An 18,213-nucleotide genomic window follows, 5' to 3' on the forward strand; every position below is an offset into this window, starting at 1 on the left:
CAGCTCCTCCCTTGCTTTCATCAAAGGATGATCTCAAAAGGGATCCTAGAAGCCATTTGCCCTGGCCCCTTGGGGTGCAGGTGGCGACCCTGAGGCCAGACAAAGCAGGACTTCCCAAGGCCATCCTGTGAGAAGGAGCGAGCCCGGCTCTCTGGAACCCAGATCACTTTCTCTTGTCCAGGACTAAACTCTTGAGGTTCCTGACTTTTGCCAAAAAGTACTTTTTGCCTAATACATTTAGAATTGGGTTTCCTGATTATGGGACATCAGAGATTCTCAAGGAAACTTTACGGGGGCCTTTAATACCCCAATGGACCTCCCGGGGAGGAGGGGTGGATGTCCCTTTCCAACTCTCAGTCCTTTTGATCTGGAGTCTTGGTTTATTGCTGCTGTGTCCTTAACACTTTTTTTTTTTCCTTGTTAAGCTTTCTTTTTCAGAGACAGAGGGGCCTCTGGCTCCACACCTTCCCTAGGCATCAGTATCTTGTTGGAATTGTTTTTTTTTTACTGTGGTTAAATATACATTGCTAGAATTTAATAACACTATTTTATTTTCACTGTATTTATTTTTATGGTTACCTCCTATTTATAGTAGCATGATGCCCATTTTCCATTTATGGTAATGATATAACATTTCTTTGTAAAAACAAGCACATTTAAGTTTTTAAAAAAAGGGAGAGAGTGATAAAACAAACAAACAAAAAACCCAAGAGTTCATTTAAAGAAAGCTATTAAGCAAATGGTTCTGTCTAGTGTGCAGATATGGCCAGATTATCCATGGAGGCAGGAGAAGGGCTGAGGTCTGGGAAACTCTGACTTGGAACCAGAGCTCTCCTCCCAGCTGGGTGTCCGAATGTCCAAATGGCCTGCTCGGTCCTCCTCTCACCCCTCCCTTCTCCTGCTTAGCCCTGCCTGCTTCTGCCAATCCCCCCGGACCCTCAGAAACTCCATCCCTCCCTCCTGGTGCCTCTGGCCCCCACCTCCCAGGCCCCCAGCACCCTCATGGTAGGTTCACGCTTTCTTCCTCTTTAAATTTATGTGGCGCCTCGCATCCAAGGAGGCCCACACAGCCGGCCTCTTCCAAGAGCATTCCAGAAACACAGAGCCTATGGGGTTTCTCAGTGCAAAGGGTCAGCCTCTCCCCCAACCCTGTTTTGGCAGCTGAAGGGGTAAATGTGGAGCCTGAAGCCCTTTCAAGTGTTCTTTGTCCTTGTTTTACAGAAACTGCACTAAAGATTTTTCTTCCCTTGGGTTAGGCGTTGCTCACTCTGGGTCCATTTAAAAACTGTGGATCCAGGTTTGTTTATTTTTTTCCCCCCAGTCATTCCTCTAAGGTATTACCCTCCCCACGATTTACTCAGTGAAACAGTTTTAAGGACCAGACATCTTCGAAGTCCTTAGAAGGATGTATCCTTTTCCTGGAATGTGGGCAAGGAAAGGCAGTGACTTCCTGCCCCTTGCAAACATTGCCCGGTGGCCTGACATCATCTTGGACATTCCTGTCCAAGACTGGAGTAGGTTCAACTCCTAGCAGTCACTCACTCCTTAGTGCGAATCAGTTGACCAAGGGGCCTCCCGCAGAGCTTGAGCCCGTTTGAATGTCCAGGCAGCCAGGCACTGGGTGTGGACGCTTCTGAACTGGGACTCAAAAAATTGTTGCCCAGGGAAAAAGAGTTGGGCAACCCAGGCCCCCTCTCCTCTAGGGGGTTAGGGGGCACTTTCACTTGGGCTGTCTGCTTTGGTCGGCTTGCTTGCCCATTTTGTCCGGGCAGGCGGGGCATTAGCTACTTCACAGAAAAGGTTCAGAGGTTAAATGTCTCGGTAAAGTCACATGTCAGTGGCTGGAGCGGGGGCTGTGGCTGAGGCAGTTGTACAAAGATGAACAGATAAGCCCTGAGATGGAGACACAGGTCTGGCCTCTTGAAATCAAGTCATTTGCCTCTCGTCTGGGGGCCGCACCCCCCAGCCCCCCTGGACCAACCCCTCCTTCCTGCCGCACTCCCTCCAGGTGTCTCTGTTAAGGACAGTAGTCCAAAGCAGCCCAGGGACAGTGAATCCCCCTGGCTTTCAACAGGTCCTTCCAGGGCAGCGGGAAGCCGAGGAGCGAGGTCCCACGGAGGATCAGCCCACCCCCAGCCCTGAGGTCCGGTCAGGGACGTGGAGGGGGCAGCGTGGACGTTTCCCTGGAACACATCCCCTGTCTAGGGTACCCCTCTCTGCACACTCCCAGCGGATCTCCTGAATTCAGACGAACCAAGGGCGGGGAGGCGGGCAAGAGGGAAGGAAGGGGAGAAGAGCAGGGAGAGGCCCCAGGGGCCCCCGGGGCGAGGCCGGGATGCCGTCCAGAAGGCAGGGACCGAGGCCGGGAGGGAGCGAGGGGGGCCGGCCCGCCGGCGGAGACGTGCCTTCGCGGCGGCGGTGGCGGCGGCTGCGGCGGCGGCGGCGGCTGGAGACTGAAGGGGAGGAGGTTCGGGGAGGGGAGGGCGCGCGGGCGAGAGCGAGGGAGGGACGGAGCGGCGGCGGGGAGGTGGGGCCGGCGGGCGGGCGGGCGGCTGCAGCTGCCGCCGGCGACTCCGGGGCTCCAGGCTGCGGGGCGGACGCAGCGCCGAGCGATCCACCGCGGAGCCGCGCGAGGCCGCCCGAGCCCCGAGCCCCGAGCGAGCGCCGCGGCCGCCGCGGCCGCCTCGCGCCAGTCTGTCCCTGGACGCGCTGCCGCCGCCGCCACCGCCGGGAAGGCAGCGGGCGCCGAGCAAGTTGCGAGCGCGCCTCTCCGCCCGGGGGAAAGTTTCCCCCGCGGCCGCCGACGCGAGTTGGCACGGGGTCCGGCCGCTGCGGCTGGAAGGTAGGGGCCCCGCACCTCTGTGCCCTCCGCGCGCCCCGCCGCCGCGCCCCCCAGGGGACTTGGGGACCCACGCGCCCCCCCCACCCCGGCGTGGTGGGGGTGGAGGGTGGAATGGGGGGGCCCTCCCAGGATGGTCCTGGGGAAGCCCGGGAACCGAGTTCTACTTCGGCTATAGGCTGGGGAAGGGGCGGGGAAGACGTGCTCGCCCGCATCCGCGCTCCGAACCCGCCGAGGGCCGGCGGCGTCCCCCGGGGACAGGTGCACCACGGCCCCGCGCTCCGGGCCGGGTGAGTCGGGGGCGCCTGCAGAACGGCGCGGGGAGGGGGGCAGGTGTGGTTACGAGGTCTAGGGGCTCGGCGAGGGCTGAGTCCGGAGGGGCGGGGGTGCGCGCCACGCCGCTCTGTAAGGGGATGGGGAGGGGCGCAGGTAGGGACTAGGGATTAGGAGCTACGATCAGGGCTGTGGGGATTGCCCGGCCCAGCGGGGCCACCGAGGGCCGGCCGCCTTCGGGGTCCCTGGGAGCGGGCCGGGGCGGGGGCGCCACGCTTTCCTTCGGGGAGGGGGGTGGTTCCCCCTTTATTCCGAACGCGGTGTGTGCGGTTTGGGGAAGCCGAGACTCCGAGGTGCTCGGTGGATCCGAAACTTGAGCACATCCAGATTTAGGGGCGCAGTGGAAGAACGCTTGGAGGGTTGGCGGGCACGGGTGGGTTCGCGCCGGCTTGGCGTCCCGGCCGTATTGAGGGGAGTTGGCTCCCGCCAGGGGGCGCCCCTCTCTGGCCCTTTCACCCCTAGAAAGGCGAGTTCTGGTTTCAGCGAGACAAACGCACGGAAATCCAGGAGCGACAGACCGCAACCACAGACCACCCCTCAACGCACGAGGGACCCCCCCTGAGGAGCACCGCACCCCGGCGGAAAGGGGGAGAGGGTCGGAGTGTGAAGCTGGGGTGCCCTCAGTTATAACTGTGCATAGGAAAGCTTGGCTTTCAAAAGCTGGTTTTTCTTGGGCGACCTGGCAGGATGTCTGGGTGAATAAAAAAAAATTTTACCCCCAGAAAAACAAAAAGGAGGAGAACTTTACATTAACAGCAAATCGGTGTGAAATGATTGGATGGGAGAATTAACTTTCTGAGGTTTCTATGAAGCCTGAAACCTAAATGGCTGAATGCATCCTTTTTGTGAAAGTTGTACCTTTGTTCCAGGGATCTGGCCAGAGCCTTTTCTGGTGTGGGTGGGTTGAGAGTCTTGGGGCGGATTCTTTCTCTGGGCACGGGGTGGGGTTGATGGGGGCGCCTAAAAGACTTCAGCAGTCCAGTGGTAAATTTCTCAAACAAGAGCCCCTCCTCTTGGGGTCTGCAGTCCACAGGCCACATTCATCCGCTCATTTCACAATTATTGGTGGAAACCTGCTGTGTGTCCCACTGTGGGACTAAATTTAGGGCCCCTGTGTGTTGAACCTGTGAGTCTGTGCTAAGGCCTTGGAAAGGAGAAAATTGCTGGCTTCTATGAAGAGCATCATCTTTGTCACAGGTGGGGCTGTTCGACATTGAAGGGACACTAAAGGGACTGTGGTCTCATCTTTTTCTAATCCTCTCCCTCCTCCCAGCACCCCGAGTGAGTACAACTGAGCAAACCTAAGAATGTGCAGTGGCCTCGTAGCGGCCGGTGCAAGTTTTCATCTTTCTCTCGGCTCCAAACAGTGGCTCATGGGGCAGCCCTCCACCCACCCACCCCCAGCCCCCCGCCTCCTTCCTCTCATGTCCCCAGAGTCCCTTGCAAAGGTGACGAAAACGGGGTGGTCCTTGAAAGAGAGCTGAGGTTCTTGCTTTCGGTGTAGCAAATGTTTTTTTTTTAATTGGATGCTCTCAAATTGATGTAGGACAAAGTTGCCCTGAAGAAAGAGCAGCATGGTTTTTATTTTGAGTAGAAGAGGACATGAAGGGAGGAGACAGGGGAAAGGGTGGAGAGGCTTGCTGTCTCTGGGTTTGTCTTCAAGACATTCCACGGGGCCAGAAAACAAAAGGAGTTGTTTTGTTTGTGTTCAGTTTTGTTTTTTATGACTCGATTTTCGGTGGAGGGAAGCCTGCCCAGAATAGCCCTCCTTGGAACCTGGGAGTGAGCAGGGGGCCCCCAGAGGGCTGGCAGGTCTGCGTTCTACCCGTCTTCCCTGCCCACCCCCTTCACACCCAACCTGCCCCGGAAAGAGGAGGGGACTGAGACTCTGAGGGCAGCGGACGTCCATGTTTGAGTACCATGTGTGGGCTCAGTGTGCTCCCTGGGAAACCCTAAGATCTCTGATCCAGTAGAATTTCAGGCCTCCTGGTCCAACAGGCCCCAGATGCATTCAGATGGCAGACCTCTGGGGTGTCTTTACCCAGCCCAAGGCTGAAATGGCAGTATATGGACGAAAGTTCCAGACCACTTTTTAGAGGCATCAGTTCATCTGGAATAGGAATTAGGACATCTTGGGTTGGTCCAGCAAAAACTGCCCCCCACCTCCTTTCAAAACTGCCTCGTCAGCTGGGAAACAGCTCCCTGAATTACGGAATGAATTTTTAATGGTCTGGGGCTGGGCTGGGGTTGGAGGAGGCAGAATGGAGATAGAGCACAGGGTAAACCTGTAAGATGAGGGTGTCGGCCCAGGAGATTCCGAGGGGGCCTTTGCAACTGACATTTCAGGGTGCTAGGCAACCGTCTGTCTTCCATCCAGTGGGGGGCACCTCTTCTGGCCATGTCTTGCTCTGCTCTGCCCCTGCAAAGCAACGTGAACCAGGAGCCTGTCAACCATCAGACTGTGGCTTGGGGACAGAGAGGGTGGTGTTGATGACCAGTTCCTGCTGGGCTCCACATTTCTGCCTGCAAGCTTGTACACTACCTTTCTCTGGATGTCTGTCCAGCTTTCACTGTCTCCGTTTTCCTGGGAAGAGCAAATGGTGGCCCCTGTTAGGGACCCCTCTTTCCAGAGGGCTGCTTTCCTGGTCTATTTCATCAGCCATTGAGAAGGAAAACCAGGAACATTTGTTCATGCTCAGCTGGGACACAGCAAAGGGAGGGGGCCCTTTGGAAGACAGCACTTTGGTCCCCCAGAGCAGATGATGGGTTGATGGGTATTTTTGCAATCTGATGCTGTTAAGTAACCCACCAGCCCGGGCTCCTCCTGCTGCACGGGCTGCCACCTTGGACCGGCATCAGCGCTCTGCCCTGGGTGGTTGGGGGATAGAGTGTGCAGATAATGAAACGCTGATTAAGAAGAGAGGAAGAGAGACATGAGCCCCAGTGTTTGCAGCTGGCAAAGCAGATCTTTCATCTCGGCACTTGTTATCTTAAGGTCCAGCCCTTGCCCCTTGTTGGTACCCAAGACTACTGGTTTAATTAGTAATTAAACCACTTGGAGATGAGCAAAATCACGTGCGCTAGTCGTATGCGTGTGTGTACTTACTGATTGGCAACAGGATGCAGTGGAAAGGGCACTGGACCAGCTGAATCAGAAGTAAGGAGACCTGTGTTCTAGCCCCAATTCTGTTACAGCTGGAGCTGTGGGACCTTGAATGAGTCACTGCCCGTCTCTGAGCCTCAGTTTCCCCATCTTTCTAGATGCAGCATGGTGAGGCAGTTAGGCTGCTTGGGTTTGAATGTCAGCTTTCTTCTACTTATTAGCTGTGTGACCTGAGGCCATTCAACCTCTGGTGCCTCAGTTTCCTGATCTGTAAAATGGGACTAATAATACTCCCTCAGATTGTTGTGAAACGTCAACAGGATAAAACATGTGAAACAGCACGGTGCCAGGCAGGTAGTAAATGCTCAACAAACCTCCAGTATCATCACTGTCATTATTATTACTTCTACTATTACTGTTATTGTGAAATGGGGGCGAGGATCAACGTTGATCCTTTCCAGCTCTGATATTTTGGGGCATGGAATACGTGTGTGTGTGTGTGTGTGTGTGTGTGTGTGTGTGTGTGTGTCTGCTTTTGAGATGGAAGACTAGGGTGAATATTTTTGTTGCTTGTTTTCTTTTCCTTCCTTTCCCTGCCTCACTGGAGGGACTCCTGAGTTAAAATCTTGTGCATGTTCTCATGATAGCCCCATCCTTGTGGCAGGAAGCCCAATGTGACGTCACTGAAAATATCCTTCTTTCTGGCACTTGAGGGATGATATTTCATCAGCTAGTAGATGCCCATCCTTTGTCTCCCACCCTTAACCATAGTACGAAGACCATATGTGCAGATAATGAGTTTAAGCTGATAAACAACTCCCAGATTCACCCAAATAAAAGGCCATCCTCCTAGAAGACACTTTCGACTTTAAAATAAATAATCTGGCTCCTCGGCTGCATTGCACTATGTCTGGCTGGCCCTGTTTCCCTCTCAGCGTTCTGCCCCTCGGTCTGTTGCAGGGACGTGGGCCAGGCCAGACCCGTGGTCTGGGCTATGTCAGCCATCCTGGCAGGGCAGCCTCTAGCGGCACTGTGGCCTCATCTCTCTCCAGCAGAGGCTGTTCTCTGAGCCATTCCAGCGATGATCAGATGGCAGATGTTTGGGGAGTGCTTACCGTCGGCCAGGACCTAGACAATGCTTCATCTCACCGCCAACCCTGAAAGCTGGTTCAGATATTGCACCCATTTCACAGATTAGAATGTAGGGCTCAGAAAAAGCAAGTCAGTAAGTTGTTGAGGGGGGGGCTGGAATTAGATCCTAGGTCGATCTGTTTCTCCCTTTTGTGCTTGAAACCATTCTGTGATGTTTCTCTCCCATCAAAACCACCTGTGGAGCCCCAAAGCCCAGGAAAGATTTCCCTGAGATATAATCAGGCCCCTTTCTCCCTGCTTTTGCTCATCTTCCAGGCTCAGAGTGCTTTATGAGATGCTCTTTTTTCACCCTGTGTTGATTACTCAGCCATCCTGGGGACGCTGAGAGGTAGGAGTTTTTTGGGACAAGGTTGCTTATAGGAAGGGGATGATCTCATTCAGCCGCAGAAAGCTGTAGCTGACAGAGGATGCGTGTTGGAGTCACCGACGTGAACTTGCTTGTTCTGCCTGCCGTTTACGGGCTACGTGGCCTTGGTTTCCACTATCAAGCGAAGTAACACCAGCAACCACAGCAGATGACTCCAAACTCCCAGTGGCTTAACCCGTGGGAGCAATTCTCACTCATGCTACTCGTCTAGCATGGATCTCTGCTCCACACGGTCGCTTAGGGACCCAGGCGGATGGTGGCTCCACCGTCGTTGTAGCTGCACATCCTGGGTGATGCGGCATCTGCAGTTACTGCAGGAGGAGAGGAGAGTGATGGAGAAGGAAGAGGCCCAGGAAGACTCCACAGCCTCAGCTGGAGGAGACACAGTCACCTCAGCTCTGGTGCACCGGGCAAAACTGTCACCTGGCCCCAAACCAGCTGCAAGGGGGGCTGCTATTTACCAGGCACTAACTCCTTGCGTTTCTATTTCCTGGATAGAATACTTCGAGGATACACTGAGATGATGCATTTGAAGCTTCTAGCATAGACCTGGCACATAGTCAGTCCTTAAAACACGGACGCTTCCTTTCCTTACTGATCCTTGATGTGCATTGCTCTCGGAGAAGGCACTGGCGACCCACTCCAGTACTCTTGCCTGGAAACTCCCATGGACGGAGGAGCCTGGTGGGTTGCAGTCCATGGGGTCGCTAAGATTCGGACACTACCGAGTGACTTCACTTTCACTCTTTGCTTTCATGCATTGGAGAAGGAAATGGCAACCCACTCCAGTGTTCTTGCCTGGAGAATCCCAGGGATGGGGGAGCCTGGTGGGCTGCCGTCTATGGGGTCGCACGGAGTCGGACACGACTGAAGCGACTTGGCAGCCGCAGTGCCTTGCTCTTAGGAGATTACAGACCGTGTACCTGGAAACGATCTCTGGGCAGATGATGTAGTTGCCCATAGTACACGGCAGAGAGGCAGGGCCCAGATAGGCCCAGGGACTGGCCCGTGACCACACAGCACGGGCGCGGAGCCAGGCCCTTGACCTCAGCCCCAGAGCGCCCATGGCCTCCTTTGCCCTGCTGAAATTTGCTGCTCTGAGGACTTCTTCCAAGACCCTCCAGAACCTACTTCTTCTTCTGTTTCCTCTTCCCACTCCCTAATGGGGAAGAGCTCTGTGTTCATCTTCTGTGTGTGCAGGGGCAGGGGGAGAGGAGGCTGGGGGAGACTGCAGGAACTATCTGGAAGCTGAGGCAATAGTGCTGGAGCTTGAGAAGGCTTGGTTGTAAATACTCATAGTGAAAGCCTTAGGCATTTGGGCCCTGCATACATTGCTTTGGGAACTGCTGTGCATTCAAGCTTTGGGGTGCCCCCCGAATGACACAGAAAGTTACCTGGGCTTCCTGTCCCATCTCTGCAGCCTCCTGCTTTCCCTTTCACTCCTTGTGGGACTGAGCAAGTAAAGAGAGGGAGTCTAATGAGGCTTCCCAGCCCTGTTTTTCTGAGAACAGTAAGATGGTCAAACTTAGATTCGAATCCTGACTCCTCTGCTTTAGCATGAGTGCATCTTTCTAAGGCTCAGTTTTCTTTTCTGTAAAATGGAAAGAATGTAGAAAGCTATAAAGCTAATTAAGCGCCTGGCACTTAGTAGGTGTCAGGATGTTTGCGCTTTGCTTCTCACCCACTTGAGTTAGAAGGGAGCGAAGCCTCTGGCCAGGGGCCAGTGTCTGAGGCGAGGCTCCAAGTGCTCACCCCTCCCCAACGTCCCCCCCACCCCCCAACGCACCCATCTTTCACGCCCGTCTCTTGGATGGAGAGGCTCTGGGCTCCCATCCTGGGTGGCCTCGGGCTGGGCTCTTGTGTTGAACTAATACAGCTTCCATTTGAAATGGGAGAAGAATTTGGAGCCCCAGCCCTTGGATGTAGGCCCATCTTTTCATGTCTAATTACCACTGTGGGCGCAGGGCCTGGGGGTACTGCTGAGAGAGGCCCCCTTCCTTGGTGCTGCCTCTCCGGTTGGGACAGATTGCCGCGTTCTCGCTGGCCAAGAGTGCCTCAGCCTCCCGGGGGTGCGGTAGCCCGCCACCAGCTGGTTCCTGGCACACAGGGCTCCCTCCCCAGGGCGAGCCCAGGGTACTCACTTTGTCTGCAGTTTTAGCCCCCAGGGTGATGATGGGCTCCTCTAGCCAAAATATAAACACCCCTAGGATAATGGGGATTTACTGTCCCCTCCCTTGCAGAAGACATCCCAGGAATAGCTGGTGGACTGGACACTGGGGTGGAAGGGTCTTTGGGAAGGTTTGGCTCCTCAAGACAGGATTCAGAGGTGGCCTGTGTACCCCTGAGTAGAGGAGACAATTGTTCTGGGGGCACAGAGAGACTGGCTTTCCACTGCGGCTGCCACCAAGATGCCCGCAGCTTCTCTGAGAAGCAGTGGGGTGGAGGGGGGGAGCAAGCCAGTTAGGTTATGAGTCAGGCACTGTGAGGTCCCTAAAACACATCTCATTCACTCCTGCCCCCAGAGGTCAGCTGCTGCAGCCCCTCCCCACTAAACCCTGGGGCAGAGCTTTGGACCAGCTTTAAGAGCCCGATGAGGCTGTATTGGTTTCCCAGGGCTGCAGTGATAAATACCCTAAACTGGGAGCTTCAGACCACAGACATTCATGCTCTCCCAGTTCTGGGGGCTGGAAGGCCAATGTCAAGGTGTCAGCAGGGCTCCAGGGGAGGGTCCCTTGCTCCTGGGCTGTTGGCGGCTCTTGCTCTTCCTTGGTTTGTAGACGTGTCGCTCCAGTCTCCTCTTCTGTCATCACGAGATGTCCTCCCTGGGTCTGTCCTTCCTCTTCTTATGAGGACTCCAGTCACATTGGATTAGAGCCTAAGGGCCTCATCTGAACTTGATGACATCGGCAAAGACCCTGTTTTCAACTAAAGTCACGGACCAGCGGGTTAGGATGGCAACTCAGCTTTGGGGGGCACACAATTCACTCCATAACAGGTGGGTATGTTATCACTCAAGGTCATTCAACTATACAATTAATAGTGGGTAATCTCTGTACATTTCAGTCTCCTTATCAATAAAGTGAGGATTTGCACCCACTTGGCCTAGTTAAAAGCATCGGAAGAATCAGTGTCTGCATCAGACACACTCTTTCCACCACTGACATTTGTCAGATGCTGCTTTCTATATTTGTTCCCTCCCAACAATCTTGGAGGGGCTTCCCAGGTGGCACTATTGGTAAAGACGCTGCCCGCCAGTGCAGGAGATGTAACAGACATGGTTTCAGTCCCTGGGTTGGGAAGATCCCCTAGACAAGGAAATGGCAACCCACTCCAGTATTCTTGCTTGGAGAATCCCATGGACAGAGGAGCCTGGTGGGCTACAGTTCATGGGGTCACAAAGAGTTGGAGGCGACTGAAGCAACTTAGCACACAGCACACAATAGGCTTGGAAGTGTGTTAGGTGTTCAATATGGGCTTAAGAAGCATCAATGCCTGTGGATTGGAACTAATTGCAAGAAAGGATGTTTTCTACAAAGAATGATTTGAAAGGACTGCAAGAAAGGCACCCTTTACTTTTTTTTTTTTTTTTTTGGTTGTCTTTCTGGGGGGTGGGGTGCCTGTTGTCTCCATCTCCTCTCAGGCTAAGAATGTCTGGTCCTGATGAATTATCCTTGCTGTTTATCCTAGGTTCACCTTCAGCACCAGAGATCACTATGATGTTGGCAAGTTGGGTTCCTCTCCCCTTGGGGTGGTGTCCCAACTTCTCTGCATGAGAAGGGGGCCTAGGACGGACTAGCTGAGGCTCCCATCCCCCGAGCCCATCCCACAGGGACCCTGGAGGGTTTGAAGGCTCAGCTGCGGAGGCCAAAGTTCAGATACACAGCTCTATCCTGTGCTTTGAAAGCAGAAGAGGCAACATGCCATGCAGGGTTAGGCGTTCTGAGCGTAAGGGCCCTGGTTCAAGTCCCAGTTCAGCCACAGTTCGTGACTTTCAGTGGCCTTTAACCAAATACTTAAGTTCTCTGTACCACCATAAGGATTTTTTTTTAAAATTGAGGTCTAATTGACATAAAACATTATATTCGTTTCAGATGTACAACATAATTACCCAGTTTTTGTATGTTTTGTGAAATGATCATTGTCATTTTATCTTTTATGAAGATAAAATAAGATTAAAATGCATAAATGTATCTTGCAGGATTGAACGTGGCACCTCAAAAGTGTTCAATGAATGTTGGAATTATTCTAATTACTTTATTTATGATGTGTTTTCCTCAGGGGGATGAGGGCAGAGACTTGTCTGTCTCATTCTCCATGGTGCCCACAGCATGTGTAACTCAGTGCCTGGGACAGAATAAATGGATGTTCATAGGTGTTCATACATGCTGAATGAATGAATGAAATTCTTAGAGCTGTTTGGGATCTCATCTTTCTTTGCTGTGTACCGAGGCCTCTACCGGTAACCCCCTTAGGTGGGGGCACTGAGGATAGTATGGGGACAAACCCAGGGGGGTGTCAGGGGTGCCAGGAAAAACTCATGAAAGACAGATACATCTGGGGGCTTGGGCAGCAAAGGCCTCCCCATGAAAGTAAGTACAAGTTAAAGCTTGGGGGATGAGGAGGAGCTGGGGAAGAGGAGCCTGGAAGGTTGCGGGTGCCAGAAAGCAGGCTGTGTGGTGGCCGCTGGGGAGAGCCATGCTCACAAGCTTCCGGTGCCCCGAGACCCATGGGGGAGCAGACGGCCACCCCCAGCAGAGACACTGGCCCACACGCTGCCACACGGACGGCCAGTCCTCCTCCAGTATTGTTACCTAGCAGGGGTGCCTCACTCGAGGTGGCCGGATCTATGAAATGCCAGCTGGATCAGAGGCTCCTCATCCCATTTACAGACCGTTAACTCTCAGATTCTCGTTCCTCCCTACCGCCTTAAAAATAAAATTCAATTTACTGACGTTCAACCTGCTTGCTTTGTTAGAGGAAACATCTGTTGTGTAATGTGATCGTGCTAGCCGTGTTGAACTCTTTTGGAAACCCTTTCCATAGATTCTCACTTGCGTTTATTTTAGCGTATGTGCTGCCGGAGTGAGCACCTCACTTGCGTTTCTAAGACTTTCTGGCAACTTTTGCCCCTTCTGCCCCCCAAGCCTACCACCCTCTGCTCCAGCCTACAACCACCTGGCTTCCTTCTCTTGCCCTTACCTGCTTTAGTCCCTCAGTTGTGTCCAGTTCTTTACGACCCCATGGACTATATAGCCCAGCAGGCTCCTCTGTCCCGGGGAATTCTCTAGGCAAGTATACTGGAGTGGGTTGCCATGCTTCCTCCAGGGAATCTTCCCAACCTAGGGATTGAACCCAGGTATTCCTCACTGCAGGCAGATCATTTACCATCTGAGCCACCAGGGAAGCCCATGAATACTGGGGTGGGTAGCCTATCCCTTCTCCAGGGGATATTCCTGACCCAGGGATCGAACCAGGGTCTCCTGCATTGCAGGTGGATTCTTCACCAGCTGGGCTACCGGGAAGCCCCGATGGCTCCACTATCCTCTTCTTAACAGGAAGTTGGTCAAAACTGGGTGATTGTTGACTTGTGTGTGTGTAATTATTTAACTTCCATCTCCCCATTCTAGTGTAACCCCTGGAGGGCAGGGACCCTGTCAGCCTTGGCCCATCCCTGGGTTCCAGGCACCTGGCAGGTGCCCACAAAACGCCTTCCTCCATTCCTACCCTTTGCAGACTGGTCTTTTTCAGGTGGTTTCGGGTAATGAGTGTAGCTAGCATGTATTGATCAGTTTCAGTGTGCCAGGCACTTACGAGCCCCTATCTCATCCAAAGGGATGGTTAACAGTCCCAACTCTCACTCACCAGCTCTGCAGGGCTGGGCAAGTTACTCAACCTCTTGGTTCGTCACTTTCTTGTCCATAAAATGGGACTAAAAATAATACCTAATTTATTGGGTTGTTGTGGGCACGAAGTAAGTTAATTCCTATCTAATTTACTTTTTCACAGTTTTAGGTAGAAGGATAGAAGTTCATGGTCAAGGTGTTGGCAGATTCAGTTTCTTCTGACGTCTCTCTCCTAGGCTTGCAGCAGGCTGTCTTCTCCCTGGATCCTCTGTGCTCATGTACCTCTGGTGTCCCCTGGGGGTCCAATCTGGTGTCCCCTGGGGGTCCAAATCTCTTTTTATTAAGGGCATTAGTTGGATTGGATTACGACCCACCCTAAAAGCCTCATTTTAATTATAGCAGTACATGGTCTGTTCCCTGGCTCTGCTCCTCTGTGGGACACCAAGGTCTTCTCTTTTGGAGCCAGTTCGTGTCTTATCAGCCAGAGTGGGAGGAAATCAGGATCCAGGGGTCTGAGAGGCCTCTCACCCTGGCCCTTTGCTCCCCTCCATTCCTTAATTCCTTTGTTTGACAGCAGCTGCCAAACCTCTAAGGGAACTGGGGCCCATGGTACTGCAGGTGGGCTGAGACGGAGGTGAGAAGGAAGTGGGAGGGTCCTAGGAAGACAGGGGGATCATTGATTCTGGGTTTTTCCTCGCTCTCTATAGTTCGGAGAAGGCAATAGCACCCCACTCCAGTACTCTTGCCTGGAAAATCCCATGGACAGAGGAGCCTGGAAGGCTGCAGTCCATGGGGTTGCTGAGGGTCGGACACGATGAGCGACTTCACTTTCACTCTTCACTTTCATGCATTGGAGAAGGAAATGGCAACCCACTCCAGTGTTCTTGCCTGGAGAATCCCAGGGACGGGGGAGCCTGGTGGGCTGCTGTCTATGGGGTCGCACAGAGTCGGACATGACTGAAGCAACTTAGCAGCAGCAGCAGCAGCAGCATAGTTCTTTTTCTTTTCTTTCTTTTCTTTCTTTCTTTTTTTTTTTACTTTCCAGAAGCTCTTTGAAATGAATCACTTTTTATTGGTAAAAGACCAAAGAAAAAATAATCAGAATAAACACAGTAAGAGAGTATAGAAATAGAACAAAAAAAGATTCAATGGAAACCGAGTTTTAAGCCCATCTCCTTACCCAGACCTGTTGTGAGCAACCCCCAATCCTGCTGAATTGTTTGCCCAGTAAATGAGCCCAGCTGTGTATATGATGCCCGTTATTCCTATATACAGTAGGTCCCTCGTGTATGAAGGAGTTCCATTTCCAAGAACACGTTCGTAAGTCCAGTTTGTAAGTCTAACAGTTAGCCTAGGTACCCAACTGTGTGTATATATGTCCTATATACAGTATAGTGAAGTGAAGTCGTTCAGTCGTGTCCAGCTCTGCGGCCCCATGGACTGTAGCCCACCAGGCTCCTCCACCCATGGCATTTTCCAGGCAAGGGTAGGAGTGGACTGCGGCACGGCTCCCATGTCAGTGACTTGCCGCGTCGCCTTGGGATGGGTGCCTGGATACGCCTGTGTGGACAGCGTGATGCCTTTGCTGGATTCCCTCCTGCTGAACTGAATTGCTTTTCTGGGACACACCTCTTTCTCGCTGCTCCTCCATGCAGACAGTCTGTGGTGACCTCCTCCTGTGGAGTGGCCAGCCTGGGTCAGTGGCCATCTTCTCTTTCCATGGTTCCTGGATCCTCTCTGGCCTCTTCCTGGCCCCTACCCATCCCCACTTAGTCCCTACAGATGTCATTTTGACCCTTTCATCTCATGGGGCTGGGAGCCTGCCCTGGTGGGGTCTCTGAAAGACCCTGGGGCCCTTTGGAGAGCATTTGTGAGAGAGGGGTTAGCAGGTCACTCCAGAGAGTGGTTTCCACCTTCCCCCAGGGTTGGACGACGACGTCCGCTGGCAGATCAAAAGGCTTTTTGTTGTTGTTTTATTTTCCTTTCCAGCGGCTTCTTGCTGGGGAAGCAGGCTGCGGAGCCAAGGCAAACAGAGCGACCTCTGAGGCTGCTGCTGCTGGTTCTGTGAGGCTGAGGAGACAGAGGTCAGGTTGCAGGGGCTGCGGAGGGGTTAGAGTGGGGGCCACAGGTGGTGGCTCTCCCCGGGGGAGGGGCCCTTCCCTCTTCTGATCCCAGAGACCAAATGGGGACTACGGGGGCCAGGGTCAGAGCCTGGGATGGGCTCACGAAAGCCTGGGAATTGGGTGGGGGCACCAAGAGGACTGAGGACGCATGGCAACCCACTCCAGTATTCTTGCCTGGAGAATCACCATGGACAGAGGAGCCTGGTGGGCTACAGTCCATGGGGTCGCAGAATCAGACATGACTGAAGCGACTTAACATGCACGCACCAAGAGGGCTGGACTAGATCCAACCCCTGAATTGCCGTCCTTACCGTTGTCCCCAACTGAAGAGGTGGGACGAGCGCTGGACTGGGAGTCCAGACAGTCAGAACCTAGACCTAACCCTGTTTGGGCTGCAACCAGCGCTCGAGTCTGCTGGGGACCTCTGACATCACACCCACAGCCTGGGGAGTGCGACTGCTCCTCCTCCACGTCTCCTCTGACTCCAGAACCGCCCCTCAGTGTCTCCATCAGGGACTACAACCGAAAGGCCTCGAATCCCCTGGAGGAAAGCGCTCAGGAAGCCAAGGCGTGGTTGTTGATGGAAGCGGGGGTGTTGTTTAAATAAATTAAAAGTGCAAGAGGAAAATCCATCAGCAATAGTCTCAATAGCGGGGATGATATGCCTAACATTTCCTCCCTTTCATTTGATCATTTTCTCTTCTCAAAATAGTTTGGAGAAAGAAAATGTCTGATGATTCGCCACACAATAAGCTCAAATAAATTTAGTCTTTAAAAAAAAAAAGTGGTTGCTATGTAATTGAATTGAAATAATAGGCAATTTTTGTTTCTGAGTAGCCCTACCACTCACAAAGCTCTATTCAAACCTGTTGGAGAGGTGCACGTGTGTGTATTTGTGGGCAAAGAAAAATAAAGATCTCTGTTAAGGAATCTTTAGGCGAAGCAATAATAATGCTAACAATATATTTAAATAAGGTTCTGTGCATGTCTGCTGGGGAGAAACGTACAGGATTAAAATTAAATGCTTTTCTAGAAGGAAGAGTTCCGAAGGCAGCTGTAGAACCCAGGTGGTATTTGAGTGGGGACGTAGAATAAGTAAGGGGGAGTTCCGGCTTCTGAATTCCACACTGCAGATCCTGACAGTTGAAATCCTCACCAGCTACATGGCCTTGACAAGTTTTTAATCCTAACTGAACCTCAGTTTCCTCATCTGGAAAAAAAGGGGACAGTACAAGCTGCATCCACCTGCTGCTGCGTGTGGCATGACCTTCTACACTGGTCCTCTTTCCTCCCCTTTCCATCCCAGAAGCACAGCAGAACTTTTCCATGTTTCCAGTAGACACCCATGTATATGATCTCATTTGATGCCCAACAGTCCGATTGGGGTGAGATTTTTTAAGCCTTGTTTTATGGAAGGGAAACTGGAGGTGCAAGATAATGGAATTCCATAGATCACCCAGTTGTTTGGAGTGGTATGAGAAACGGGAAGGGTTTCTCTGAACCGTTGCCAGGCCCAGCCTTTTCCATTGCAAGAGGATCCTTGCCTGGGAGGTCTGTTGAATGCAGAAAAGGGTTCCTGGTGTTGCCTGGTCTAGACATTCTTTCTTTCTTTCTTCCGCTGCGTGTCCAGTCAGCTCTCCGCGTCCGCAAATTTTGCATCCGTGGATTCAACCAACTGTGGATTGAAAATATTCAAAAGTAAAAATTTCAGAAAGTTCCACAACAAGCAAAACTTGAATTTGCCACACTCCAGCAACTATCTGGGCTGCCCCAGTGGCTCAGTGGTAAAGAATCCACCTGCAAATGCGGAAGATGCAAGAGACGTGGTTTCAATCCCTGGGTTGGGAAGATCCCCTGGAGTAGGAGGTGGTAACCCACTCCACTATTCTTGCTTGGAAAATTCCATGGAACTTGGAGCCCAGTGGACTACTCCATGGGATGGCAAAGAGTCGGACAGGACTGAGTAACTGAGAGAGAGAGAGAGAGAGAAAGAGCAACTATTTACATAGCATTTACATTTGGTGGTTCAGATGGTAAAGAATCTGGCTATAGTGCAGGACACTGAGATTCCATCCCTGAGTCGGGAAGATTCCCTGGCAACCCACTCCAGTATTCTCGCCTAAAGAATTCCATGGACAAAGGAACCTGTGGGTCTATGGAGATGCAAAAACTCAAACATGCCTGAGCAACTGATACTTTCACTTTTCCCTTCAGGTATTATAAGCAACAAGATGATGTCCAGGATACAGAAGGATGGTGTAGGTTGTATGTAAATGCTGCACCATTTATATGCATGATCAGTGGATTTTGCTATCCATGGAGGCCCTGCAACCAATCTTGAGGGATGACTGTACTAGACTTTTACTGAAGATTTGAGGTGGACGGGGCTACATCCGGAAGGTGTATAATCACCCAGTCCAACACTGGTCTTGAAGCCCCTGAACCACACCCAC

The 18,213-nt window shown here is 52.6% G+C and overlaps 1 protein-coding gene across 14 annotated transcripts in view; it reads left to right on the forward strand.

Annotated features, from left to right (window-relative positions):
- Positions 1-2,569: 2,569 nt before the first annotated feature.
- TSPAN18 (tetraspanin 18) overlaps positions 2,570-18,213 on the forward strand; it is a 204,475-nt gene continuing 188,831 nt past the window's right edge. For 13 of the 14 annotated variants that reach the window (XM_060399534.1, XM_042233391.2, XM_060399532.1 and 10 more), the window contains exon 1: positions 2,570-2,842. The gene's annotated coding sequence lies outside the window, so the exon portion shown is untranslated. Of the gene's footprint in view, positions 2,843-2,997; positions 3,130-18,213 lie in introns of those variants that run through there. The other variant, XM_060399531.1, reaches the window with a different exon arrangement.

Source organism: Ovis aries, chromosome 15 (assembly GCF_016772045.2).
Source record: "Ovis aries strain OAR_USU_Benz2616 breed Rambouillet chromosome 15, ARS-UI_Ramb_v3.0, whole genome shotgun sequence".
Taxonomy (NCBI): Eukaryota; Metazoa; Chordata; class Mammalia; order Artiodactyla; family Bovidae; genus Ovis; species Ovis aries.